At 43.5% G+C, this 26,424-nt stretch overlaps 1 long non-coding RNA gene across 1 annotated transcript in view; it reads right to left on the bottom strand.

Moving 5' to 3' along the window:
- LOC144587516 (uncharacterized) overlaps nt 1–13,190 on the bottom strand; it is a 75,821-nt gene extending 62,631 nt beyond the window's left edge. The window contains exon 1 of the long non-coding RNA XR_013542666.1: nt 13,123–13,190. This is a non-coding gene — a long non-coding RNA (uncharacterized LOC144587516). The remainder of the gene's footprint in view (nt 1–13,122) is intronic.
- Nucleotides 13,191–26,424: the final 13,234 nt, after the last annotated feature.

The raw sequence follows: 26,424 nt of genomic DNA, 5'->3' as shown, positions 1-26,424 counted from the left end.
AACCGGAGGTGTCATCCGGAACCCTCTTTATGTCGGCTAAATTGACTGTTTATGGATCTCTGCCAGGAAGGCTTGACTGCAGCAATGTCAGGAATGCAGGAGAGGTCAGCTGTGTGAACACTACACTGACTTGCCCTGAAGATGGGAGACACATTGGGAGAGAGCGGTGATAACAGCTATGCGTTTGTCAGGCCTGAAGAGCACATGATCAAGGGGAGCCATCTGTTTTGCCATTGATCATTTCTACTTTTGTTCGGCATCAAAGACTATCAAAGAAGGAACGAGCAAGGGTCACCATTGCGCTTCTTTGCTTTGGAAGTCCCTGTGTTGTTCAAGATGCTAAGAGGTTGATCGTGTTTGAAAGACATCTTGATTCCTTGTGGCAGCTCCATTCCCCTTCCACCTTTAAGGTCTTCAAACGCAGGCATAAAGTTGCATCTAAAAAAGGATGCCAAGGGCTGCACCACTAGATTTTAACCTTTCACCTCCTTTTCTCTCTATCAAGACATAAATACTTATGTGGTCTGGAAGCCTGGTCCACCTAAAGAGCAACGGATGGGGCTGAACATTTCTTCTTGGGGCCACCCCTGCTATTTGGGAAAGGAAGGCAGTTGCCTCAAATGGAAGATGCTGGGAGGTGGCCATGAAGTACTGAAGGGAAGAACAAGAAGTGTGGAGGAAGGAGCCCCCTCCCATATAGAAGAGGCCAGTAGACCACCCGGGCCCTCAAATTTTCAGCAGCCAGTATCCTGTTTAGCATTTACATGGGCAGAGTTCTATCTGCTAGAATCACCACAGCATCTGATAAAGTGTCAGTCACGTTAGTGTTTCTGCACTTGGAGCTCCTCAAACATGGATATTGAACAGGATACTGGTCATTGAAAACTTGAGGCCCTGTGTGGTCTGGTGGCTTTGGCCTGGGAGGTGTATGTTCTTATCTCCATTGAGCCATAAAACTCTCTGGATAACCTTGGCTCAGTCATTCTCCTTCAGCCTGACCTATTTCATAGAGATTTTGTGAGGACAAAAGGGAGAAGCAAAGCTTACTGGTAGAAAAATGAGTTATGTGAAGGCAACTAATACCTCACATGAAGAGTCAACGTGATGCAGCAGATAATCATTCAGAGCAGGACTCAGGAGACTTGGGTTCAAAACCCAGCCTATTGTTTCCAAGACAAAATTAACACTTGCCCCTTAGTATGCAATTTCAAATGGCTTTAAAAACAAAAACAAATTGGCCGATGGGAAAAGATTGATTAAGCCAGAATTTTCCACCTGTAATTAGGTCATGTTATCAGAACCAAATCCCAGTTACAATAAATTCATACATGGTGGGTGGAGGCAACAACTGCTTCCCATTGAATAAATTGCCAGTTTCTTTCTGAACAAGTTTCATTATAGCATCTGATCCTCAAAAGGCAAGCCCTGTTGAAACCAATGGGCCTTACTATTGACTCAACAAGAGGCAGAATTTCACTATAAAATGATTTGCCACCAAATAAGCTGCGATTAACTTCCCTCTTCTGTGCTGTAAAAATGCAATGCTCAACCCTCTGAGTATCATTTTGTTGCCCTCTCAGGAACCCGAAAACATCCCACTTTGCCTAATGCTTCGGGTCAGGGGTGGCTCTAACGGTTCCCAATCCCCTTTTGTTTCTTGTTTTATTTTACCATCTGCCTTGAAAAGAGGGTAGGAAAGGTTTTCAAGTGGAGAACTGATGAGGAACCGCAACAAAAACAACTCCTCTTCCAGGGCTGCTCCCGCCTCGGAAGGTTTTTTGTCATTTTCTAGATCCCAGCCCTCCACAGGCCCAGGTCCATTTCTTCATCCCTTAATCTTCCTGTCAGCACAGCCATGGAGTATAGCTATGGTGGGACAGGGAATGGGGGGGGGCAGGAGCCCCACTGGAAGTTTCTGGGAATATTCATCTAAAAAAGGATGTCAATTGAGCTCTAATTTCTCCAGCACTTCCTTTTATGGAGCAATGTGAAGAAAAGTACTCATGAAGGATTCTTCCTAGCTGCTTCTTGTGGCATAGCTCAAAACCGTAAATCCCACTGGCTTAGCAGTATTCATGTTCTTGCGGTTCTGCACTGATTCCCCCTCTCCTTCCCTTCCTCCTCCTCAGGCCCTTTCAGATTATCAGCCGGCAGCCCTCCTGTCCCACTTCACCTGCTGTTCCTCTGGCTGAGCCACAGCCGCGCCTGCACGCTTCATTACATCTAGGCTCTTTACCGCAAGTCAGGGTTTCCTTGCACATATTAATCCAACACCCCCTGCTCTTATTTGCCCTCTCCCCATCCTCTTGTATTTTCAGGAGGGCTGCCCCCAAGATCCAATAAAGGCACCTTACATGGTGTAATGGTGGCAGGAAGGCTTCTTCTGGGCTCTAATGGGGAATCAACGTATGATCCAGTGGCCTAGGGGCCAAGGGAACATGAGGGAGCTCGAGGTGGAGCAATACCCTCAGTTGCCAGAGTGCTGGAATGCTTGATTTCCTACCCACCTCCGCCACTTGCTCTAGCAAATGAATGAGGGAACAACAAGGCTTTCAAGTTCTATTCAAGGACATCAGAAAATGAAGGAAACCACCACGCCATAACTAGGTAGTTCTTTCCTCTTCTGTAAAGGCATTCCTACGTCACACTATCGGTTTTAATGATAAAACAATAATGAGAAATGTTTTTTTTTAAACTGCAACCCCCAGGATGCTCCAACCAGTGGCCATGCTGGCTGGACTAATCTGGGAGTTGCTGTCCCAAACACATTTCCCTTCCCTCTTCTTTCCACATTGCTTGCATTTTGTGTTAATTATCGGTCTGTTTCTCTTCTTCCTTTTGTGTCTAAAGTTTTGGAGAGAATAGCCCTTTCTCAAATGGCCCCTTATTTGGCTCATCAAAAGGCCATTGATCCATTTCAGCTTGGGTGTTTCGGCTGGACATTCAACCGACACAGTGCTGTTTTGAGTTTTGAATGACATCTTAGTGACCAAAGCTCAACATTATTCTTCAGCACTGGTGCTGCTTGACTTGTCAGCAGCCTTTGATACATTTCTTCTAGCAAGGTGTCTCTGGAAATGGCAGCTCTTGATTTTCTCCCTACTTGTTAAATTGTGTGGGTTTTTTTAAAAGTGTCTATGGGTACTAGAACCTTCCAGTCCTTTCCTCTCACTGTTGCTCTTCCACAGGGTTCAGTATTGGTCTACTCCAGTTGTGACTTACTGCCAGATTTTCACAGTGTTTTAGGTGCAGTTTGTTCACATAAGAAGCACAGTCCAATGAATGGGCTCTTCTAGATGCACAATGCACATATTGTATATCTTTTCACACAGCCACGTTTGAAAAGGGGTAATGAATCAAGGAGACAATCACTACCACTTATGAATTACTGAGATCAAAAGAGACTAAAGGACAGAGGAGTCGTCTAACAAATGGTGTCAATGAGTAATAGTATATAAATATCTCAGTACTAAATGCATGTTTCGTTGTTTGTGGATGCACAATGTGCCTGTGTTTATTAATATGCCATTAAAAACAAGCAGAAGCCAAATCTCAGGTAACAGATGGAGATCAAATAAACAACAAGCAGATGGTGTGTCAGAAAAGGAAGAAATGTAACCCTCAGTGAGGCTCCTTCTCAGCTAAAAGTGGGGGGTGAGGGTGGGGGGTTCCATCTTCTTGTGACACTTGCGTAAGTCTGAAGGCAAAACACAGTGGAAATGAGTTGCCACCATGTTTTCTTTGCCATCACCATCCAACATTATTGCCTAGCTTTAGGGCCAATCCTAACATTTGGTAGAGTGACAAAGACCTTTTGGGCCCTTGACTTTGGGTTTTGAGTTATTCATGTTTATAATCATTGTACTGTATGTTTAATGCCAAGGAGAAGGAAGGAGGGGGGCGCACGTCAGATTTTGCGTCCCAGCTGCCCAAATACCTTGGCCCGTTACCGTTATCCACCTTGACTCCAGAGTCAGGGAGGGGGCAGGCATCATTTGCTGCTCTGCCACAGAAAGGGAAATATCTTTTGCAAGCCCTGTATCTTTCATTTCTGTATTACAGAACTTGGAAAAGTTACTTTTGGAGGATTCTACCTCTTTGTGTTGTAGGGGCTTGCATAGTGTAACTATAGGCAATTACCTTTTAAATGTAATTTTCCAACCTCTGCTTTTCGTTGATACCGTGTGAGTGCATCCACATGTGCACAAGCTGCATATAGCTCATTGGCCTTATGAAGCACACGGACATGATTGTGCTTCATAGGACCAATGGATGCACCCTACTGGTTTTTCTGCCCAGGGTTCTGCAGGGCAGGTGCACGGCCAGCTGGCCATTAGTTGCAATGAGGTAGTCACCTCTGCTAGAAGAGAGCTATGGGTGATGATGGGTGTATCACTAGCAGCCAAAATCATTGCTGTCTCAACCAGGGCTGTCTCTCATCAAACCATTGCTCCTTCCCTCCATACTTTGGCTCCAGGGACTCTCGGGGAGAAGGCTCACTTACAGAGCTAACTGAGAAGGGGCCACACTAGGAAGGGGGACAATTTGACAAAAGGAAGGACAGGTGTTGCCACTGCCTGCCTCCTCCTCTTCGTCCTCCCTTCCTCCCTCTCTTGCTTCTCTTTACTTGCAAATCTGAAATATTTTCATTGTAGCAGTACAAACATGCCTTTTCGTTTCACAGATTCTAGTCTTGTAAAGATTTCCCCAGATAATATATACTGTATTTTTATTGTGTAGAGAAGCAGGTGAATGGCTCTCTTCTTACTTTTCAACCCATTTCTGTTTCCATTCTCACAACCCTATACACCTGGGGTTCAAATACGATACTCCACATAGTTACAGAAGAGGATTATAATGCAGAAAAACTCATGCTAAATAAATGTCCGAGATGCAAAGATAACACAAGAGCCTTTTTCATTCATGTAATGCGGAATCGGAGGAATAAGGCTGGCATCAACACTCCTTTTTATCCTATTCCTCTGTCTGACCAGGTGGGGGTGTTGTCGGCATTGCTTTCATGAGCAAAAGGGTTTTGTGAGGGCTTTTTCTCCCGTTCCCTTCCCCACCCCTTGGGGTAGTGGCCATTGTAAAATGTGACAATCCATCTTTTGCTGATAAGGCAGAGAGGGTTGGTGAACTGTGTACATCAAGACGAGTGTTTACTGCCCTCAGATTGTGCAGTGCTGTCAGACTTTACTTCCTCCCTCGTTAAGGCTCTGAACAGCTTCATCTGTATACAGTCCACTTACCTGGAACACCCTGTGAACACTTTCTGCTTGGAAGTCTTATGTTTACTGAGGGAGGAGAGAGGAAAGCTGATAGGAAAGACCTACACAGGAAGTCTGAAATGTGGCTTCAAAGCATCATCTTTCCCATCGTTGGTCTGAGACTGATTGCTGCCCGAGGTCGAAAAGAAGGTAGTCTCCATCACCTGTTCCCTGTTGAAAAGAGTTGGTTAGTAGTTGGATTTGATTTCAGCACCGGTGGTGGGACAGCAGCCTCCGCCTCAGCTAAAAGCAGCAAGCTATGGTACAGGGCAGGGACGTGGTGGCGCTGTGGGCTAAACCGCAGAAGCCTGTGCTGCAGGGTCAGAAGACCAGCAGTTGTAAGTGCGAATCCACGGAACGGAATGAGCACCCGTCGCCTGTCCCAGCTCCCGCCAACCTAGCGGTTCGAAAGCATGCAAATGCGAGTAGATAAATAGGGACCACCTCGGTGGGAAGGTAAACAGCGTTCCGTGTCTAAATCACACTGGCCATGTGACCACGGAAAGATTGTCTTCGGAAAAACGCTGGCTCTATGGCTTGAAGAGCGGGATGAGCTCCGCCCCCTAGAGTCGGACACGACTGGACAAAAATTGTCAAGGGGAACCTTTACCTTTACTTTATGGTACAGGGCAGGCTCCATGGCCCATGTATGACTCTTACCTGGCATTGTGCACCAGCCAGCTGAGCAATGGATTCACTTCCAGCGCATGGAAGAATGATCAGGGGACTGCATCTCTCACGATCCCTTGCCCAGCACCCCTAAAAAGTGACTTTCCCAAGCTCTGCCCTCTGCCTGACTGGGAAAGCCATCCCTGACGCACTCATAGCATCTTGTTCACAACAATAAAGAAACCAGGCAGACAATAACTGGACAATGTTTATGCCTCTGATGAAGTCCAGGGATCCACAAGTGACTTGAAAAGGCCTTACATCACTTCCCCCAAGCACTGACATGGATCTATAGATTCTCTTTTCAAGGACTCTCTTGTGATCTCTCTTGTGGGACAAAGCTTGGGAACTAGTGCCTTAAGTGAGGGCCAAATCACACCTGCCCTGAGATTGTCCCTGAAAAGCCAGAGATCTCAATTTATTGATGTATCTATATACCACTCATGCAAAACTTTTTAAAAAAATTAATCACAGGGCAGCCATGTGGCAATCACATCAGCCACCTGGCTCGGAAACTGAGGATAGGAAAAGAATTGATAGGAACATGCACACATGCTATGCACTAGTAAGGAATGAATCAATACATCATCAGTAAATTTAAAACCACCCTCTCAGTGAGGGGGAAATAAACCAGAAATAAACCGCTGGCTGGGAAAATGGGTTAATCTTGACCATGCGTTGAGTGCTCAGAAATTTATGAAACAGTCTTTAAAAAAAAAACTAGTCGAATCAGTATAACTGGGTTTCTTTTGCCAGTTGTGGTTGAGCCCTGATACGTATAGATGTGAACCTCTCTCATTTCAAATTCTTCACAGCAGATCTGATGCCACAATTGGAGGGGGGGACTTCCTTCAACTTGTTTCTACCACATTCTTCTTCCTGATGTCACAAGTCCCCCATTTGCTTGCCTTCTCTTTCGAGGCCAATCCACAAATCTGCTCAGTAGGCAAGATGTAAGATGCAGAGAGGGGAGGCCAGCTGCTGGTGCTGTGTTCTCCTGTCACTGTTCACTTATTTCTGAGAGGACCGGTTAATGGGCTAGGACGCAAAGAGAAGCAGCCAAAGGACTAGGACTCAGATAACTGTTTTAGTAAAATTTGACCCTAACCCATTTTCTGCAATCATATTTCTATTTGCCAAAAGAGAGAGAGTGAGCTGGGTTGACTTGTGGAATTAGGAAACTTGTTCATGCACAGCACTCAGGTCATTCCTCTCTGTGAGCCGGAATTCCTTGCATGTTTGAGCAGGAGCTGCAGTATTTCTCTGCTCTTTTCATTTCCTTTTAAACCTGCAATTCCTCCTCCTGTTTCCATGCCTTGTAAATAAAGAGAAGATATATAACCATCACTCTGTTAGAGTGCTCTGCGATGGGGTTGAGGGGACATAAATTACAGAGAAGGGAGTAAAATGATTTATCCCATCTAAATTCAGCTGGCACACAATTTGGTTTAAATCTGAATGTATGTGTTGGGGTGGCAGTGGGGAGAATTTAAAAAAAAAACAACAACCAACAACTCCAGAACTGAGCAAAATACACAGGAAATTAAATGCATCATACTCCTTTGTCATGGTTCTGCGAATAGATTAATCATGTTTTGCAGCCAACATTTCTAAAGAGACAATATTATGTTCAAGCACAGAGGGAAGCAGGTTGGAAAGGATTGGGAATCCAAAGAGCAAAGGATTCTTCTGTCTTCGATGTGCCGTCCCAGGCCTGAGTCCTAAATGTTCATCAGGACTTCAACTGCGCCTGAATTTTCCACACTCATTCTTGTCCACAGAAGACTCATGGGCCTTATGGGATGTTCTGTGCTATAAAAAGGAAGGAAGGAAGGAAGGAAGGAAGGAAGGAAGGAAGGAAGGAAGGAAGGAAGGAAGGAAGGAAGGAAGGAAGGAAGGAAGGAAGGAAGGAAGGAAGGAAGGAAGGAAGGAAGGAAGGAAGGAAGGAAGGAAGGAAGGAAGGAAGGAAGGAAGGAAGGAAGGAAGGAAGGGGGGGTCAAGATCCCAAACCCTCTGCTTCCCTACAGTCACAAAGAGCAAATTCAGTAGCATGTAATTGGAGTAGACAAAGCTAGACTCAGTACTGATTTATGTACTTAGTACTGAAAATATAGAACCTTATTCAGATATTATAGTCTGAAAGAAAATACGATTGTGACCTTGGTTGGGGAGACATGGACACATGGACGTTCCTCTCCCTTCATCTTCCTCCTGATAAAGCAGGTCCACCAATTACAAAAGCAGTACACGTTCCTCTACAGACCTTTGCACTGATTGTGTGAAAGACTGATTGACATCCAGATGGGGAGCAAAAGAGGCAGGACTTGTGTACACATTCCCCACTCATACTATAGTTAGAGCCCTGTCCTCTTTCAGACTAAGATACCTGATTATGGTGATACCCTAAGGGCCTTAGACTGGTTTTGTAGTGATAATCCCATTAATGTGGCCATACAGCTCATTACAAGCCACGGCACCCAGAACTCTTGTGCATGTGTAGGTTTTCATTGGAACGCCAGATACAATACCTTTTCCAGTTAGTAGGCCTCATGACTTCGGTGAGCCAGAACAAGAGATAGGCAAATGGGATCTTTTCAGGATAGTCTCTTAACTCATCCTAGTGATGCTTCAGCTAAAGCTCATGGATAAAGCCAATTTCTTCACAAATGTCTGGCTCAGTCGCCTGTTAGCTGGGCTGTATACAGAACAAGGAGCATCATTTTGTGCTTTGCCTCAAACAGCCAGATGTTTTTAGCTGGTGTGTGTGTGTGTGTGTGTGTGTGTGTGTGTGTGTGTGTGTGTGTGTGTGTGTGTGTGTGTGTGTGTGTGTGTGTGTGTGTGTGTGTGTGTGTGTGAGAGAGAGAGAGAGAGAGAGAGAGAGAGAGAGAGAGAGAGAGAGAGAGAGAGATACAAAGGTAAACATGATTGATGTTCTGGGGGTTTTCCGCCTGAGGTTTTGATAACTGTCCAAGCAAACCAGAGTAAAAAAAATTACTGTCTCACAGCATTAGGGATGTCAGTCTCTGAAATGTGTTTTACTCTAGGAAGTAAAACTCATTCCTCATTATTTGTGTGTATGAACTCTGTTTATAGACCTAAGGTGCCAAAGTATGTAGGGCAGTTAAATCTTTGGAAATACAACCTTACTCTTAAAATTAACCAAATTCACTGTTTTCAACTATAATATTTCAGAGTATATCTGCAATCTTGTCAGAAGTTGCTGCACTAGTCTGAATAAGGGACAACAATTCTGGTGATGGTGGTGATTAGATAACTGTTTCCAGAAGCCTGATTCTGTACACATTTATTCTCTTTGAAGTATATGCCATGCCTCTGTCTAGCTGAGGCTGCCACTCTTTCAGGTGGGGCTTCAAAGGAATGTATGAGAAATGAGGTATTGCCTTATAACCAATAGAAATGTTTATGTGTTTTAAGCATTTGACTAAAACAAGGCTTTAGATTGTTAGCAAGATAAATCTACGTTAAGAGCAGTTAATGTTCAAAAAATTTAAAGGCTAAACTGACATTTGCTTCTCTTTTATTTATTTATTTATTTACAATATTTTTTAGCCGCACCATTGCCAGTTGCCCACTTTGTGTGTGTTACGTGTTGCCACCTTGCTTCTGACTTATGGCAACTTATAAACTAATGAATTCCAGAAGTCCTTATAATTAATGGCTCTGCTCAGTTCTTGCAGACTACAAGCTATAGTGTCAATTCATCTTGTGTTAGGTCTTCCATTCTTCCTGCTGCCTTCAGCTTTTCTGAGTCTTTGGGAGTCCCAAGTCTGAGTCTTTGGGTACAAGTCCCAAGTCCTCAAGTCTGAGCCTTGAGTACTCTTCTGGACTACAATTGCCAGAATCCCCTGGGCCAGCACAGGGGATTCTGGGTCCCCCCCCCAAGCCCCTTACTCACCACTCTCTGTGTCAGTGGTGTCTTCCTCTTTCTCCTCCTCCCTCAGAGTGGCCAGCAAAATGGAAGCAGCCCAGGCCATGGTGTCCGGCAGAAGACCTCACATGAGGCATTCTGGAAAGCTGCAAGGCTGCCTCGCAGGAACTAGTGAAGACTCCAGAAAACTTCCCAGGGAGCAGCCTAGTGACCTGAGCAGGTTGGCATTCCCAGAGCAATGAGGATGCTCTGGGCTTCCTCGAGGCCTGTCTTTGGAGCCCAGGGGTGGCGGTGGGGTGCCCAAGTTGTAGCCATGGCTCAGGAGGCATCTAGTTGATTGTTCTGCAGCTCCCTCCCCTCAACTTGCAACATGGAAAAATGGGTCCAAGTCATTAGATGAGTCCAAGTCTTTTGAGTGTGAGTTGAGTTGCAGGTGTGACTTAAGTCAGACTTGAAATGTCTAGTAGATGGATTCCAGGGATGGGGACTCACTGTTGAGTGAGTGGGAAAGCTGGCTGGATAGGTGTGAGCACGTGGGTGCCCATAATAAAAAGACAATCAAGACCTTCAATTGACCTCCTATCAAAGGAGACTTCAAAGAAAGACTGAGAGAAAACTGACAATTAATTGTAAACTGCTGGGAGAATGCCTTAAGCACTGTGGGGTAGTATATAAGCAGCATGCTTTGCTCTTCCCCCAATCTTTTATCAAATGGGACAAATACCCCTACTTTGCTTTAGAGTCTGAATCAATTCACGAACCCAAAGTACATTCCTTATATATAGACAGATAAAGATCTAAATGTTGTTCTAGATCCATATTTATCTACCTATACATAGATGTAGATCCAAGTGCGGATATATATATACTCATTTAGAATAACATCCCAAGCATTTTATGAAACAGTGCAACAGAGGAACCTGGCCAGAAGTGTTATTGTTTAAAACATTCTTTATTTGGAAATATTCAAATAGCACAGTGTTCTGGCAGTTGCTATCCCATGCTTAATATGGAATCTTATCTGAACTTTTCTTTGATAAGAGGTCACTGCCATACTTCTACTGTAGAGGATTACTGTGAGAATAAAATGGGAGAGGGAGGATCACCATTTACAGAGCCAAATGTAAATAATGAATTAAATAGCCAATCTGGTGAGACCTGGCTAGTCCCTCAGCCCCTGCTTTTTTAGAGCAGTCTAACTTTGTTTTAGATATAATAGGACGAGATCTAATACAAAGGTAAGTCTATTGTTCTCTAGACAAAAGAAACGTATATAATCAAACCCAGGAGTTCTTTTAGTTTCACAAGCACAAGCTATATAAAGGCATCTCGCAAAAAAAAAAATCCTTCCCATTTGCCACAGAACTGGCCCAAATCCCACACCTGAGCAGAAGTTTTGCAACTGTTACTAAAGACCATCTCCTTGTGCTATGACAGGAAAGTTATCCAGCTGGTGAAATGATGTTCAGAACGAACATCTTGGTTTTTTCTACAGATGTTTAACACTAGAAGCTGAAAGCAAATTTAAGATGAATGCTTTGTTTCTTCATCCAAGGGTTGAGCTTCTTTGGCCCTTAAAGTGTTTGAGACTACAGTTCCCACAAACCTTTTGTCACAGGCCATGCGGGTGGGGCCGATGGGACTTCCAGATCCAAAGAGATGAAGGACCAACTCTTTTCTCTCTGTTTGGGAAGACAGCTCAGAAATACTCTACACAGTCTCTTCTAACAATCACCAGCCACTTATCTTCCATTTTGACAAAAACAGGCAGAGAGGGTGGCATATTCATTCTTCTTAGAAGTGCAACATGGGTGTCATAAACTGGGATCTACTTTTTCAATCCATCACATCTGGAGACAGTCAGTTTCTCTACATGAAAAACACCGAGGTTTATCTGGGTCATTTTAAGGCCTGGTCTCCCGTCAGATTGCCTCTGACCGACTAAGTGTCCGGTTCACTCCACAGGTGTACATTTACAGAGATTACCATGCACTAAAATCTGTAATGTCAGGAAAACTGCACTGCTTATTTATTTATTTTTTTCTTTTAAAAGCCAGTCATTGGTCTATATATAGAAGTAAACCCTGCCACTTACTGGGAAGCAGAGATATCAAGAAAGTGATATTAAGAGCGGAAGCCAATTTACTTGACAAAAACATCCATTAACTTTATCGCCACTGGACGCTGCAAAGTAATCAATTAGCATGCTTCGCCTAGGAATGACTAATTGAATTGTTAAATATACAGTCACTGAAGTCACTTGGGTAGGCTAAATATTAATACCTTTAAAAGGCAGGAAATATGTTTCAGATAAATTGCCTGATGGTTACGGCTGGCATCGCAGTTCCTTCCACTCTGTATTTGGCCTAGAAGCCTTGTGTTATCTGGTGCTGTTCTTCATTTCATTTCATCTTTTTTTTTCTTTTTCATTCATTCATTCATTCATTCATTCTTTTTAGAGAACTTGTTCAGTTTGATTCAGTGTCACATTTCAGTGTGGATGACTCACTAGTGTATGGTGCTGAAAGCAGTCTCAGGAGAATAATAATCACAAATAACTGCATTTCAGTATTTCGGTTCACCTTTCAGCAAAGTAAGAAAGAGTTTAATGGTTCAGACAAGTCAGATCAGATTTACAGGAGCCATGAGCCACACTGAGATACTGGGTGGCAAGAAACATAGGATTTGAAATGTCCTAACAAACCAATAATTAGTGGAGTCACACTTTCATTTCCAAAGCAGGAGGCAGCCTTGGACAAACAGAGAGATGTCCATATGGATTTGTTTCCTTTTCTGTAGGAACGGGGAACTTCTGGACATAGACAGCCCCTGGTTCGAACATTGAAGGTACCTCATCCAAAATGCTTGGGACGGTATCCCCCATCCCCACCCGTTTGTCACTGGATGACGGGAGTCATCCTTTGGTCATGCTGGCAGAGGCTAATGGGAGTCAAAGTCCAAAAAATTCATGGATTCCCCCATTGGCTTTCCCAAATTGGATGAGGGGGAAAGCATATTATGTTGGAACATTGCTACACATACATCTCTCTGTTACATGCTGTTAAATCACACCCAGCTTAAAGGGCTTTCAAGGTAAATGAGATATTGAAGACTGGTTTTACACAAGGAGAGATATGAGTTTCCATGACTGAGCAGGGATTCAAACCCAGATCTCTTGAGTCCTGGTTCGTCACTCTACCCACCACTGTACCCGAGGTGCCTATATAGGGATTCATATTACTCAGTTGGTTGGATTTTAGACTCAGTGCTCATTCAGCTCACCAGATTCTAAACTTTTTCTTTCTTTTCTTTCTTTCTTTCTTTCTTTCTTTCTTTCTTTCTTTCTTTCTTTCTTTCTTTCTTTCTTGCTTGCTTGCTTGCTTGCTTGCTTGCTTGCTTGCTTGCTTGCTTGCTTGCTTGCTTGCTTGCTTGCTTGCTCAGATATATAACTTCCTAAATTAAATTGGTCTTGCACCTTCATAAAGATTAGGCATCCTTCAGTCTCAAGAAACTATGGTATTGTGCTCTGTATAGAGGACTTGGAACAACATCTAGTGTGGCTGAGAAGGCCAATTCAAGAGTGACAACACTGTCCCCTGTCCAGCTCCCTGGTTTTGCTGGTTTCAGGACTGCCTCTTTGCCTTGGCCTGCTGGACAAGGGTCTCTTCAAATTGGAAGAGGCCATGATAAACTGCCTGTCTCCAGCTGAATGCTCAAATGTCAAGGTTTCCCATCTGTTGAGGTCCATTCCTAAGGCCTTCAGATCCCGCTTCCAGATATCCTTGTATCACAGCTGTGGTCTCCCTTTGGGGTGACTTCCCTGCACTAATTCTCCATACAAGAGATCTCTTGGAATCCGACCATCAGCCATTCTCACGACATGCCCAAGGCAATGTAGACGTCACTGCTTCAGTAATGTATACATGCTAAAAATTCCAGCTCGTTCTAGGACTACTCTGTTTGGAACTTTGTCCAGCCAGGTGACACCAAACGTGTCAGAGATAACGCATATGGAACGTGTTCAGCTTCCTCTCCTGATGTGCACAAAGGGTCCAGGACTCACTGCAGTACAGGAGTGCGCTCAGGACACAGGCACTATAGACCTGGATTTTGGTACTGTATATGCCGTCAGCTTCTTATTAAGCCATACTCCATTTGTGAGTCTAGAGAACATGGTAGCTGCTATGCCAATGCAGTTATCCAGCTCAACATCTAGGGAGAGTGTCAGAGATTGTTGAGCCAAGGTACACAAAGTCATGAACAACCTCCAATTCTTTTGTGAAGATGGTAATAGAGGGACTTGAGTTCATGCCCTGGCCCATAACTTGTGTTTTCTTCATGGTGATTGTTAATCCAAAGTCTTGGCAGGCCTTGCTAAAACGATTCATGAGTTGTTGGATGCCTTCAGCAAAGTGGGCAACAAAAACTGCATCACTGGTGAAGAGGAAGTCCCGCATGCATTTCAGTTGGACTTTGGTCTTTGCACTCAATCTAGAGAGATTAAAGAGCTTTCCATCTGATCTAGTCCAGAGATAGACACCTTCTGTTGCAGTTCCAAAGGCGTGCTCTGGTCCATGGGGTCACAAAGAGTTGGACACAACCAAACGACTAAACAACAACATTGTTTATAGGGTAACATCTTCCATCACACCTCAGCTGGCAGATAGGTGGTGGGGCCTAGCATATAGTTTTGCCCTCAAACAGAAGACAAGAGTCATGGAAATTAATATAAGCAATCATAAGGCTGCCACAGTTGACCCTGAGTGGCTGGTGCCTGAAGTGATCACTTACTGCCTGCGTTTGTAGACATTTTAGTAGTGGTAACTAAATAAAGGATGAAAAAAGATATCAAGTAATAATTGATTGCTGAAGAAACACGATAGCCCACACTAGGCTTAAGCCTCTAAGACTGTCAAAATAAGAACAAGACTTTTGCCCGTCTCAGGGATACGGTCAGTAACAAGATTGTTTTCAAAACAAATTCTAGATTTTTATACAGTTATTCTTATTTATCATTATATAGCTATTATCTGTTCTATCACTGTACTGTTTCTGAATCTTTTGTTATTGTTCCTGTTATTAATGCCAACTTTGTGATCCCACTGCAAGGCAGCTGGAAAAGAGAGTGAGCATTCCCCTTTTACAGTGAGGGGAAGTTGGGACTTGGGGGTGATGCTGAGTGTTGCTGCTCTGCCAGAATTTTTTTTGAGTAGGGCAGAGTTGGTGTGAGGAAATTAAATGTGGCTTCTAATTATGCAGTGGGTAAAAAAGGTCCTGGCAGGAACCTACAGAGTAGATTGAACTAGACCTTCCCCCCACCTTTATTTGTTAGTTTACCTCAACTGGCACTTATTTGCTTCACTACATTCACTCAGGGACTCTGGTAAATTAGGAAAAATAAAACGTTTCTGTTCACTTACAGTTCTTCTTATATAAAAATAATAATAATATTTTGTGGAAATGTTAACTTGCTATAATACTGCGCTTAACAGCTTAATTAACTTCATTATTAACTAACTGACTGGTTACACTGCTGACAGAATACTTCACTCTAACTGTTCAATTCTGACTCCATAGCTCACACAATGACAGAACATTATCTGAATCCTGACTGAATAGGGAAAAAAGGTGGGAAGAAGAATCTGAGATAAAGAGGGAACAATTGGCTGTTACTGAGTTGGTAACATTCACTGCAGCTCCCTTCCGGCCAAAGCCTCTCAAAGGTATCATATGAGGGTGCCATATACCCAACACGTTTGAGGCCAGAAAGAGAGGCAATAAAAGATGGGCCTGCCTCAATGCCAGCCTCTTTCTACGCTGCTGTGAGACTGACTGATTGCCCATCCTGTAGGTCTGGCTGACGTTTTGATCCCTTTGGAGGGCCAGGCAAGAATGCTGGGCCTGGCATTTCTTGACTGGCATACTGAACAAAACTGGTCTGGATAAATTTTGTCTCTTCCATTCCGTCTCTGACAGGGCATCGAGGGCAGATCAGGAGTGGTGATGTGTTTAGATGGGTCACAATCTGGCAGGCAGGGTTGGGAAAAGAGGGGAAAGCGGTGAGCCCCATAGGGTGCCTTGAGGCAGTTGGATCCCAGCCTTGGGTTGCCAGACCTTCTTGGACTGCAACTCCCAGAAGCCTTCGCTGTTAGGTCTGCAGGCAAGGGCTTCTGGGAATTGCAATCCAAGAACGTTTGGGGATCTAAGGTTGGGAACCACTGCTTTAGGCAGTTGAGTTACCCAGGACAGGTACTGCGAATCGTGTGATTAAGATAAACACCATGGAATGGCTCTCCAGGACAGGTTTCAGTTACAAACAGATTTGGCTCATGAGAACTGGATGGAAACAGAACCAAGGATATCTCTCCAAGTGAGCCGGTCAAGGCAAGGCTGGCGATAGAATGAACGAACGAACGAATGAACACGCGCGCCCGCGCCCGCGCGCGCGCACACACACACACACACACACACACACACACACACACACACACACACACACATTTGCACCAAGTAAATAGTACTCAAAACAGACCAAATTACTGTACTATGTTACCAGAAATGGAAAACTCCCACAAATGCCCTTCTCTTATGCTAGTGGTAAAAGTATAATAAGAATAGTAACCTGAAAAACTAACCATCTGCTACCTTTTCAACATTCCCAAAAGTACCTTCCGAAGGTAACCTCTTACTTTTCTTAATGGCAGGGCAGCTCTGATTCCACCCCTTCGCCACGGGCATAAGGGGCAAATGACCGCTACCAACATGGGCTCCTCCTTCATCAAAATAATTTTCTTAACCCAGGGACACCCTTTGAGAATCAGAGCAGCAGCAGAATGCTTCATGGAAGATCAGTTAGCATCTCCCCCTTCTCTCCCCCCCCCCCCGCACACACACCAGTGCAGAAACAAGACAATGCAGCTTAAATGATTTGGCTAGGAAGGGCCTAATTGGAGCAGCCACCAATGATATTGTGGGATTCATATAAGATTATTTGTCATTCTAGACTGAGCTCTTTGAAACAGGCTTCTCTCACGTTGGTCCGTGGCATGCACCTTTGTAGCTTGGTGGCCGTCATATGCTTCGCTGATGTTTAGACACTGTGCAGAGAGCATCAGGAAAGCTGGAATACTTTGGAGCTCTTTAAACTATTATGTTCTGCTGGCAACCTCTGGCAAGGAAAAAGTTCTGAGCTGGAAGGGATCCTATGGATCATCAGGTCCAGCCCCTGTCAAGGAGGCCCAGTGGTGGAATCAAACTCCCAACCTCTGCTTGCCTCCTTATATCATCTTTCGCTTTGCCAACTCAACTCTACTTTCACCAGAGCCAGTGCGCTTCCCACCACCACCACCACTCACAGAAATGTTTTATATCTGCTTCATGCTTATGTATAGGCTGGGGGATTCTGGGAGTTGTCAAAAAAAGTGGGGGGGGGAGGATTCTTCCAAGCTCTGGAAAAACGTTTCCCATCTGTTGAGGTCCATTCCTAAGGCCTTCAGATCCCGCTTACAGATATCGCAGGTGTGGTCTCCCTCTGGAGCGATTTCCCTGCACTAATTCCCCACTTCCTAAGCATCTGAAAGGAAAATCAGGGAAGATCAAAATGTGAAAAGATACAACATGAAACGCCACGATTAGGAACATACGGTTAATGGAATTCAATGGGATACAAAGAGCTTGGTCTAGATTCCCTCACCAGCTTTTGATCGGGATGTTTTTGTTTGTTTTTAGGACAAGCAGTGCATTCGCTTTATCTCGCCTATGGGCTCATCAGGGCTGTATCCTTGACAAAACCCATGCGGCTAGTCTCAGTTACTAAGGTCAACAGGAGGATAATATGCTGGAGCTTTTTCAACTTCACATGCTACCTCTGGTAGGTGTGGCTGGGAGGGACCGTTTCTGGGCTGGGATGACTGTCAATCTATGTAGCACTAACCAATTGTTCCTTTCCTGTCTATGATTTCAAAGAGAGTCATGGCTCTCTGCTAAGAGCCTTTCCCTCCTCCCACCTCTGTCAGTCTCCAGAGCTCTGCATTGGATCCTACATTAGAGAAACCAAACAGCCACTAAACAGCACAGGTGAGGCAACAGCTCAGGACCACAGTCAGCAGTGTTCCTTCATTTGAAGGACAAAGGACACCTGTTTTGATGACCAAGATGTACCCATTTTCGAGCAAGAAGATAAGTGGTTTGAGAGAGGAGTCAGGAAGGCCATACATATTCCAGTCATATAGAGAATCCCTCACTCCAGGGGTAGAGGTCTTAAATACAATCAGTTTCCTATTTATCATGCTGCCCTTTCATCTGTACCCAGAAAGATCAGGATCCCACACACCAAAAAGACCACTGTTAATGACTGCTGGAGGAGGCTCTTGAGAGTCCCCTGGACTGCAAGGAGAACAAACCTATCCATTCTAAAGGAAATCAACCCTGAGTGCTCACTGGAAGGACAGATCCTGAAGCTGAGGCTCCAATACTTCGGTCATCTCATGAGAAGAGAAAACTCACTGAAAAAGACCCTGATGTTGGGAAAGTGTGAAGGCAAGAGGAGAAGGGGACGACAGAGGATGAGATGGTTGGACAGTGTCACCGAAGCAACCAACATGAATCTGATCCAACTCCGGGAGGCAGTGGAAGACAGGAGGGCCTGGCATGCTCTGGTCCATGGGGTCACGAAGAGTCGGACACAACTAAACGATTAAACGAAATGAATGACTGCTAACGACCCATGACAATGGATGGAGAAGGACTGCAGAGGTGGGATTTTCACTCCCCCCCATCTTTTGTCCATCTAACAAGCCTATTCAGACCAGGGGGAAGCAAAACCAATGTGGAGGATATATCAGGGTCTCCTACCAACTCTCCTCAGACTGAAGAAGCTACTAGGATGAGTATCGAAACATTTCAGCCTAATAAGAAAGTTGCTATGACTCAACTTCCAGATAACCTCATCTGGATGACTGAGAATCTTCAGACATGTTAGCCAGCCATGTTGTTTCTCAGTTTGCTGTTATCTGTTCAGTGTAAATAATGAAGCATTTTTTATTTTTTCTATTTAGAACGTTTCAACATGATTAATTGAGACTGTAAGTGCCAGTTAAGGAGAAAAGCAGGCGGCCTTGAAGCTGGATTAATCTGGCAAATTTAAAGCTATTCTGCTCCATTAATCCCTGCACCACTGCTGTACAGCTAGACGATTTTTTTAAAAAAATTCAAAACTCTGGAACATAATTACTTCAAAGACATAATTTTTCATGTGGTATATTGAGTGCTTGTTATGAGAGGCAAATAGGTGCTGCTGCTCCATGTCCTCCACCCCTCAAATTTAGTGATACACAATGGCCCAAATCCTCTTACTTCATAATCTTGGCTCAAAACAGATGGTTTAACCTTTGGAGGTTAATTGCCCAGGTTAAGAATTTGCCATAGATATCAGTTGTTTACTGAGTTGTGTGACTCAGCATGCAACTGATACTGTCAATGATGATTCCTTAATACAGGGCAATTTTCCTCCAAAAGTTATTCCATTTGCATAGCTATACAAGAGGACTTGGGCCAATGCACTGCATGTTGCTATCATATTGTGGATTTTTTTCCAGCTTTGGCTCACAGAATGTGTGTGTGTTTAGTCGTTTAGTCGTGTCCGACTCTTCGTGACCCCATGGACCAGAGCACGCCAGGCCCTCCTATCTTCCACTGCCTCCCGGAGTTGTGTCAGGTTCATGTTGGTTGCTTCGCAGACACTGTCCAGCCATCTCATCCTCCGTCGTCCCCTTCTCCTCTTGCCGTCACACATTCCTAACATCAAGGTTTTTTCCAAGGACTCTTTTCTTCTCATGAGATGGCCAAAGTACTGGAGCCTACCTGGAGTAGGAAATGGCAAGCCACTCCAGTATCTTTGCCAAGAACGCCCCATGATCAGAAACAAAAGGCTCACAGAATAGGAGCGCAATAATATAGGTTCAAGAGTCCATTTCAGAAATGAAGAAATACAGTGGTGCCTCGCTAGATGATGATAATCCGTTCCACTGAAATCGCTGTTTAGCGAAATCATTGTCTAGCGAAATGCATTTCCCCATTGGAATGCATTGAAACCTGTTTAATGCATTCCAATGGGGAAGAATCATCGTTGTCTAGTGAAGATTGGCCATAGGAAAGCCACATTGCGCACCACCGATCAGCTATTTAAATAGCTGTCTTGCGAAGCTTAGATTCCGAAAACACCCATTTTGCGAGTGCGGAGGGAGCTGTCAAAATAATTGTCTAGCGAAAATTGGTTTATTTATTTATTTATTTATTTTTGGACTTATATACCGCCCCATAGTACTACAAGCACTCTCCGGGCGGGTTTTTTTACAATTTCATTATACAGGTTACACATTGCCCCCCCAGCAAGCTGGGTACTCATTTTACCGACCTCGGAAGGATAAAAGGCTGAGTCAACCTTGAGCCGGCTACCTGGGATTTGAACCCCAGGTCGTGAGCACAGTTTTAGCTGCAGTACAGCGTTTTAACCACTGCGCCACGAAGCAGGGACCAAACGTTGTCCAGAGAAATTCCCCCATAGGAATCTCAGTTTTGTGAATCACTATAGTGATTGTAAAAAGTCACTGTCTAGCGAAAAAACTGTCATGTGGGGTAACTGTCTAGTGAGGCACCACTGTATCAACAGAAGAAGAGATAATTAAGACGATTTTTGATTGTGCAGAAATGGATAGACTCACACTGAGACTGAAAAAGAAGACTCAGAATACTTTAATAAATTGAATTTGTTCTACAAATGGCTAGAAGATCGGAGAAGAGATTAAATCACCAAAACGCAAAAAATAGATAATTATAAGCAAAATCATGTAACACGCTGTTTAACAAGCGCGAATTGAATGTAGATATAGTGAAAAAATGTTATTTTTTTAAAAAGAGTCCATTTCAGCACAATGTTAGCCAAGCCACTGTGCCTCCAGTGTGATAAATAAGCAAGTTGTCAAAAGCCATTTCCCACTGTACAAGGAAAACAGAAAGATCAAATGTGAAATGGGTTAACTCAATAAAGGAAGCCATGACCTTAAATCTGTAGGACTAGAGCAGGGCCATTAATGACAGGACCTTGTGTAAGAGGAATATAGGACGCTGCCTTATACTTAGTCAGATCATTGACCTGTGTGGCACCACCTGGTTTGGAGAACCTTTGGTCCTCTGAGTGTTTTGGACTTCAGTTCCCGCAGTGCTGTGCCATGGGCCGTGCTAGTTGGGGCTGATGGGAGCTACACTGAGACATGAGATTTCCCCAGCCCTACCTACAAATGCCAGGAAATTGCCTTAACGGAGTTATGGCACTTCTCTACTGCCTCTCTAATCCTTTAGTGAGGTTGCTGGTGTACCATTCTATTGCTGTTCTAGGAAACGCATGGGTCAGCTCTGAATATTGCTTTCGCTTCCTGCTGTCTAGACAGATGAAACAAGGTGGTGGGTAATCTGTATTGCATGCCAGTGATTTATCGCACAGTAACGCAGCAAACAACACTTTCAAGCGGCCTTTGTGGAGCAGCTACACAACATGTAAATTGGCCCTTTATGTCACAGGAACCTGTTGGGAATTTAAGGGCTGACAAATGAGAAGATTGCATTTGTGAAGATTTATGATTATGACATTTGTTTTCAATGAGTTGGAGGTACGTACTATTACGTTTAAGATTAAAGCTGTTTGCAAGAAGTTATCTGAGCAGGAATTCATCCATCAGGCAAAGCTTAGGAAGGCAAGACTAAATGTCACACACTATCCTCGTGAAAAGAGGAGGAGTCGAAACAGGCTCAGTTAAGCCATGGGAAAGAAATGAGAAGATGAGAGTCCAGCATATTGTAGACTTGATGGGGAGAGAAGGAATGGATTCAATCTCATCTGTTTTAAATCCTATCTGTTCAGCTGTTCATTCTGAGCCTTCAGTTAATTAATTAATTGATTAATTAAAATCAGGCACTTAATCTATCCATTTACACATTGTGACTCTGATTTGAGAGCATTGTCTGTGGGCATTCATCAGGGAGAACCCGTCCCTGTCCAATCGCCATTGGCTCCAAAGCGTATACTACCTTTGTAAGCAGGAAAGGACAGTGTTGGCTCTGTGCCCTCATATGGAAACAGCACTGCCATATGCCGGAATCATCCTCAACATAGTCAAGATGCAACAATATAATTATTGGGGACATCTGTCAGCAGCCGAGGCTACATCTGGGATTAGCATTTACAAAGACCTCTGTCCGGGGGGGGGGGGGAGGAAAAAAAAGGAGAGCCAAGTCATATTTTGTTAATCGGGTTTTAGAAGCTTTCTGTTACATGAGTGGTTTCAACCAGCTCCACTTACTTCGACATCAATGAAACGGTGCTAAATCATCCGAACGGGTGACCTAGCTAAATATGTTCGCAAATAACCAACAGAGAAGTTATATTTCCAGGCAGTCACTTCCAAGAGTGATTGGAATCCCTGAAAAAGTTCTCATTCTGATCTGCATTCACTTATGTGCAATAAATGGATTTGTATACTTAGTACATCACCCCATCAGTCAATGGCCCGTTACACCAATTCTATTTTTAAAAAAATGAATATCTCTAAAATTATACTTGCATTTGGCTATCAGATCAAAGAAAATCTCAACGTTCTCATAGGTTTTTAAAGGACTTACAGAACGACACCTGTTCAGTTGTTATAATTTGTAACCAGATGAAAAGTAAATACACCCTTTTCCTGTCTTAAGAAAGTCCCTTGAAACCCTTTGATGATGTGTCAATAGATTTTAAAAAAACTTTTTGAAGACAGTTGAGTACCACAAAGAAGGTAACTTCTAAGGAACCACTGTATTGTATGATAAATTAAAACCTATTAATTGAAACCATATGTGCAGATAAGTAGTCAGGAGACAACATTTGGAAAGCTAGGGGGAAAGGCTGAGAAGAATTTAAAATAGAAAGAGAACTCAGTGTGCCAGGAGTGAAGGATGTGACAAATGGACAATCACACTTTTTTTTGGAAAAAGGAAGAAATTGGGGCACTTAAATATGAATAGCAAAGCAAATTACTGTGAAGCTCCCAAGAAAGGGAATCATAATGAGTTCTGAGGTGTTCATAATAGAAAAATTTGCATTAGATTAAAATGTTCAGTCCAACTAATCTCTATTATTCGTATTTCAAAGAAGTACAGTGTGTACATTTAGCAGGTTGTAAAGTACCACGAGAGTACTTGGAATCCTGACTGGGAGCAAAACTTGAGTTGCCAGCAAATTGGAACTGGGGTTTGATTTTAAAAAACATTTGCACAATTCAAAGTATTCACAGTTTTGTTGGCAACACATTTGATGTCACTGCCACATTTCTCACTAAAAACCTCTTGTATTTTGAGTCTCTCCCTCCCTCTCTGTCTTTCACAAACACATGGTCTTAAATCTTCTTCTTCTTCTTCTGGTATCACGATGAGATATTTTAGAGCTTTTAAATGAGTACTGCTAAGCAAACCAAATGATCTTTCAACATTTATTGCTGCTCTTTCCTGTTTCATGCGCAACGCCCTACAGTCTACAGTAGTTGCTGGAGTTTTATTTCCAACCTTGCAGGCTGTCTGTAGTTTGGTTGACTGGGAAAGACTTTTCTGAGCTGGAGTGATTGTCTTATCTATCCAGCACTAACCAACTGTTCATTCCAGCTTTTGAAATTGAAAGAGAGCCTCTGTCTCCGCTGAACGGTGGCAGTTGTTTGTTATTGTTGATCTGTTCAGTTGGTGGCTAGCATGTATGCAGTAAAGAAAGCAGCATGCACAAATTGGTAATTTTAGGCAGCTATAAATAGAAAGTCCTTTTTTCTCTCTTTCTCCTGCGAATGTCTCAAAGTGAGTTATTGAGGCTTTAAGTGCTAGTTAATGAGAAATGATTCCCAGTGTGGTGTAGTGCATAGAGTGAGGGACCAGGACTCTGGAGAACAGTGTTTGAATCCCACCTTTGCCATGGAAACTTACTGGAGGAGTGGAACTGGTAAAACCACTCCTTAAATATATCTCTTACCTGGAAAACCATATTAGCATTGCTATAATTCAGTTCCAACCTGATGGCTCAGAGAACAGAGAAAGGGGTGGACTCTGTGGAACTTATTGCTCCTCTCCTCTGCGGATCTCTGTATTTCTACTGAGTAGCAAAAATGAATTTTACCAGAAATTTAAAAATTTGCAACAGTAGTGACCAATTCTACCAGTAATGTTTTTCCAGTCCAAAATATCTGAGGTCAAATGTAGCATGAACGGCTCTTTGGATATTCCTTCTGAACTTTCTGGACATTCCTTTGTTTTGAAAGACAGAATTCTTTATGCCACATGAGTTGTCCTGCATCTCTTCAACTAGCCACTGTTTCCATGTGTCACTGTCCCATCACTGAGGCTGAAATCAAATTCAGCTGCCAGCAGTTTGCACACATGGAAGTGGTGTGTGTCTGTGAGGGGGAAAACTACCTTGGGTCTGACTCTAGGGGGCAGTGCTCATCCCCATTTCCAAGCCGTAGAGCCAGCATTTTCCATAGACAGTTTCTGTGGCCAAACGGCCAGCGCGACTAGACACGGAACGCTGTTACCTTCCCACCATGGTGGTACCTATTTATCTACTTGCATTTTTACATGCTTTTGAGCTGCTAGGTTGGCGGGAGTTGGGATAAGTGACGGGAGCTCACTCCACAGCGTGGATTCGATATTATGACTGGAGGTCTTCCAACCTTGCAGCACAGAGGCTTCTGCCATTTAACCTGCAGCTACCACGTCCCATAGGAACGTTACCATAGGAAGCAGGATATTGTTGTGCACCTCAGGACACATGTTAGCTCTAATATTATAGATGAAATATATGTGCAAATGACCAGATGGCCCTTCAGTTTTTCTACTGGTCAGAACTACTTACTTGGGTGTATTAATCTGAATGTGAAGAATGGTATTGTTTTGTTTTGGTATGTCAGAAAGAGCTTGTCACAGATATGTAACTAGCACATGCAGAAGAAAGAGGAGAAAAATGTTTGTGAAGCCACTATGATTTCTACCACTTGACGTGCAAAAGACCCAATTCATATTCGATTTTGAATTTTCATTCAGTATTATGTATCACGAGGGCTAGTTGGCAATATTTTATTAGGTCCATCTTTTGTGGACTTTTCGTCGATCCTAATAAAGTTTTGTTTGCCTGTGGATCCTAAATGTAACCTCGTTCTGCAAGTGGCATGATTCAGGACAGATGACCAGTGTATAATCAATTTCTAAACTAAGAAGGGTAGATCATGAAAGACTAAGATGTTAAGCCCTAGCATTCTGATGTACTTACACAGCCTGTGAGCCTGTTTTCATTGCACTGTCAGTGTTTCTGCTGAGAGACTAGAAAAACATAATTACACCAGATGATTCATGTAGGCTTCTGTCACCACTCAGCTCCTATTTTAAACAACATCCCATTGAAGTTGATAATCAAATACTTATATATTTTTCTTAATGTTATTAGTAAGCAATGATCCTTTTGTCTGCTCTTTTCAAGTATAAAGCCAACTGTTGTTCCATGTTGCCTCAGCTATAGGTAGAGAGGCCTTTGTTTATCCTTATCCTGGTAGTTATGACTAATTTTCTAAGTCCACTGCAGCTACATTTACATTGGCAAGTAGAGAGAGCACAGTTTGCCAAGAGAGAACGCCTATGAGGGGGAAAAGACATATTCCACCTCCACACAGCTGATTAATCCATTTGATAAAATGAATTGGACATTATTCTGCTCCTTTCCCAAGGTGACGCTTTACCAAGTGGGATGGCGAGACAACTTCTTTCTACCATGAAACACTGAGAATGGAGGGCTCAAGTCCATACAGAATATCAATATGTTTTTTTCCTCTCTCTTCCCCCTTTGAGGAATGTTGAGCAAAATTTTCTATGGCCTGTTTTCATCCTCGAAACCTCAGCGACATTACCGTTGCTCCCCGGGCCAAGAGGCAACCCCCCAGGAGCTCTCCTGTGTAGGTTTCAGCTGGCTCCTTTCTGAGACAACTTTGTTTTAAAGGGAACAAGATTCTTGGAAAAGAACATAGGCCCAATACTTCCTTGATCTCAATGGGACTTTCAGATTAATGTGTTTATTCCTTCTGTGCCTAATGAAACCATATTCTGAATGCTGGCTCATAGCCGTTAGACTCCTCCACAGACAGCAGCCTCTGTCATAGTTGCTCATGAGTGAAAAACAATCTATGCATCAACAAGATCACAGGGATTTGGAGCCCTTTCCAAGAGTCACTTGGAGAGACGAAGACATCTCAAAAATACAGTAGTGTGCTTGTCACTGGGAAGTGCATAGCCTATCAACAGGGTGCAACTGGTAAATATCTTACTTTCTCCATCAGGTCGGGTCTATGGGACCATGTGAAACAGAAGTACAGTGGTGCCTCACAAGACGAATGTAATTCATTCCGCGAGTAGCACTGTCTTGTGAAATTTCCGTCTTGCGAAAAGCGGTTTCCCATAGGTATGCATCGCAATGCATTCCTATGGGAACCTCGCAAGACAAAAATAATTCATTTGTCTTGTGAGGCATCGGTCTTGCGA

This window comes from Pogona vitticeps, chromosome 1 (genome assembly GCF_051106095.1).
Source record: "Pogona vitticeps strain Pit_001003342236 chromosome 1, PviZW2.1, whole genome shotgun sequence".
Lineage (NCBI taxonomy): Eukaryota > Metazoa > Chordata > Lepidosauria > Squamata > Agamidae > Pogona > Pogona vitticeps.
The sequence above is the reverse complement of the archived record's forward strand: the minus strand, read 5'-3'. Positions and strand labels throughout refer to the sequence as shown.